At 51.2% G+C, this 3,249-nt stretch overlaps 1 long non-coding RNA gene across 1 annotated transcript; it reads left to right on the top strand.

The window, feature by feature from the left end:
• The first annotated feature begins 1,293 nt into the window (after positions 1-1,293).
• LOC120296977 lies at positions 1,294-2,590 on the top strand. The gene is made up of 3 exons (XR_005553647.1): positions 1,294-1,321; positions 2,323-2,354; positions 2,446-2,590. It is a non-coding gene; the product is annotated as an uncharacterized LOC120296977 (long non-coding RNA).
• Positions 2,591-3,249: the final 659 nt, after the last annotated feature.

The following is a 3,249-nucleotide window of genomic DNA, read 5'->3' as shown; positions in this document are numbered from 1 at the left end:
CTGCGGCCAGAAAAATAAATAAACCTCTTTAAGATGATTATTCTTGATTATTAAAACTTATTAATATGAATAAGCCACGATAGGCCTTAACTCGGTTTAAGATTGGAACCAGGATTTCTTCTGCGCCCGTGTCGCACCGACCGGGCCCCCCGTCGCCACGTTAATATTAATAATAAGGCGTTAATAATAAAAATAGAGAAGAATAAGCTTCAAATGCTATTCAATTTATTTCTTTGGGCGGCAGCAGTACCCGCTTTTGACCACAAGAGGGCAGTGTTTTCCGTCCCATAGCGTTACCAGGGAGGCCGTCGTAGGCCACTTGCCCAGGATCTGGACACCGAGAAGCTAAGCCCCAAAGCGCAGAGCGTCAGCCAAAGGGTCGCCACTCTATGCTCCTCCGAAAGGGACGGGCCGCGTCCCTCGGCCTTCTGCGCATGTCGGCCGGCTGGTTCTTCACGAGTAATCTGCGAGAGGCCCTCTCTGGACGGCGGGCTTCCTGCCCGTCGGTATCGGCCGTCCCCCAGGTGCTGCGGTCAAAGGACCTTTCCATCATGTCCGACTTCCGTCCCTTCGTTCTTAATCTTTCCCCCTACTTCCTTTCGGGTAGACCTCCTCAGTATGTCCGACTTCCTGTCCGCGCAAATTCGCCGTCCTCCAGGGTTTTTAAATTGCGACCTTCCCAAGATGGCCGACTTCCGGTCCGTCCTTCTTAATTGTCCTTCCACTTCCTTTTTTTCGGGGACCTGGGCAGGGCGGACTCCACGTCCGATCAACGAGGTAAGCCTTGAACACCCCATTCAAAAGGCTTATTTCCCTTGGCGGCCGCAATACCCGTCCCATAGCATTTACCATCGAGGCCACCTTAGGCCTTTTCCACGGCCTCAATGCCGCTATCGCTAAGGGAGGGAAAGCAGTGCCCTCCCGTGGCCAAGCCGGGTATAGCAGCCACCAAAAGAAATAAACCTTTGAAAATGGCAAAAGGGCCTCCCGTCGCCCTATTAATATTAATAAGAGGCTACTAATAAAGACGGGGGGGAAATAAATAGCCTTAAAACCCCATTTAAAAGCTTTATTTTTTTCGGCGACCGCAGTACCCGTTTTTGACCACAGGCGGGCACAGCTTTCCGTCTTGTAGCATGACCACCGACGACGACGACGACGTTCCCAGTACGGCCGAGTTCCTGTCCATCCGCCGAGGCTTTCCCCAACTTCCTGTCCGTTCCCTGCTTTTTCCCGTGCTCTTTTCTGCACTACGTTGACGGAGCGCACGTCTACCGGCGAGGCCTCAGGAAGGAAAAAAGGAAGCCTGCTACTGCCTCAGGTGAGCCGAGCCATCCCCGCATTTCCTGATTCCAGAAAGATACCGGCTTTCTCTGTTACCTAGTTAGCGGGGGATCCCCACCTTCCCTTTCCCCCGCCTCCTCCCCGGCCACTCGTTTGGTCCTCTCCCCTAAGATGTCCGTCTGGCCTTTGGCCGCCCCCGTCCGTAAGAATGCGACCGAGAACCGGTGGCGTCGGCGGCTGCGGCGTCGGCGGAGGTTGTGAGACCTGGTCTCTTTGCGCTCTTTCCCTTTCAGCTATAGGGGCTAAATCTGGAACGTAGAGACGAAGTTAGCTTGTTTTAACAACACACTTCGGGGTTGTTTACGCGAGCTCAGCCGCGACTTCTTTTTAGCTCCTTTTTAGAGGCGGGGCCGGCGGGACACGCTCCAGGCTTTTGGCGTCCGGGTCGGGAAGGGGGTTCCGACCCTTCTCGGGGGTCTCCTCGAAGGCTGCCAAGCAAGGCAGCCGTTGAATGGTGTTTTCCCAGCGCCCGAGTCCCGGATGTAGAAGAACCAGTCGTATCGCGCTTCCCTGTGTTACACCTTAAGAGGTTGCTCCTAAAAGTGCACCCCGCTCGCCCCCTTCACGCAAATCCAGGTGTTTTTATTCAAGAATAGTTTTGTTTGTCCTGCCCTGCTATTTCTTTAAGGAGATCGTACGTATTTAGGTTTGTATTTAGGTTTGATGTTTCTAAACTATATTTCTTAGAGATCCCTATGTATTAATCTAGGCGCAATATCAAATCTCTATTTGAAATTGTGTGCATTTTTATTAAGAAACGATCAATATAAAAATAAATGCAGTTTATTTTGAAAATGTGTATAACCTATCGTTCCCTTCTAGGTTTATCTTTTAAAGGATGGATAAAAGGGATGAGACGTGAGAAGCTGCACCTAATGGCTTTTATTATTTGGTTCGCCGTCCATCTAACTTTGTAGACCTTCGTCCAAAACAAGTCAGGGTTAGGAAGGGTAGGAGATTCCTTCCTTTCCTCCCCAGGTTGCCGTAAACAGCCCACCCACCGCCCAGAGGTAAGAGAAAGGAAAAGCAGGTCTCTCGGGGGGCAGCAGGAGACCCGGGTCTTTGCAGAGTCCGGCTTGCAATTTTGCTAACTTCCCCCAGTCACGGCTGCATCGACTGATGTAGGGCCAGGAGGAAGGGGGCGGACGCCTGCCGGAACCATCAGCCTTTTTGGAAAAGGCAGTGGAGAAAGGAGGTCACGCTCCCTGGATTTCCAGCCTAGAGCCTCCGCCGGATGGGTGACCCCCCACCCTTGCTGTGGCTGTTAAGAAGGAACTGGGAGAAAACAGGTAAGTTGTCCTTGAGGATTCCCCCCAACCTTTTTTTTGCCACTTTCAGCGAGGTTAAGGTTTTTCTTTTTAAAGAGACAGGGATGGAAATGGAGTAAGGTTGGGAGCCCAGTAAAAACCCCAAGAGGAAGCGGAAAACAGGGTGGGAGGTTGCGATCGCCACCGCTCCTCTCAATATTGCAGTTTTGGTGGGAAATAGCAGGAGGGACCTCCTCCAAGGGCCTTCCCACTAGCAGAGCTTGGCAGTCTACCGGAAAGGGCCTTTTCTGGCACACCTGGCAGGCCGTGCGACAGAATCTTTGGGTGATGCTCACGGGCCCCGCTTTCCGGGCATTTAGGGACAAGGTAAGAACGCATCTCTTTGGCCGAGCTTTTGATTTCTGAGCAATCCTCTTGTGTAATTTTAAGAGCGATTTCAATTGCGTTAATGTGGTTTGTAGATTACAGCGTTAGCGTTTTATGAAGCACTTTGATGTCAGAAGAAACAAAAATTGCCAACAAACTCAAAGTGCTTGGGTATTGTTAGGAGGGCACTGACTTTTCTAGGCTGCCTTATCTATGTTTCCTGGTAAATACATGGGAAAATCCCATTGGAGGAAAATTCCACTTAGGGTTA

Source organism: Crotalus tigris, unplaced genomic scaffold, assembly GCF_016545835.1.
Source record: "Crotalus tigris isolate CLP2741 ecotype Arizona unplaced genomic scaffold, ASM1654583v1 scf7180000022336.25464, whole genome shotgun sequence".
Classification (NCBI taxonomy): Eukaryota; Metazoa; Chordata; class Lepidosauria; order Squamata; family Viperidae; genus Crotalus; species Crotalus tigris.
Note: the sequence above shows the minus strand (reverse complement) of the source record. Positions and strands in the feature narration are given on the sequence as shown.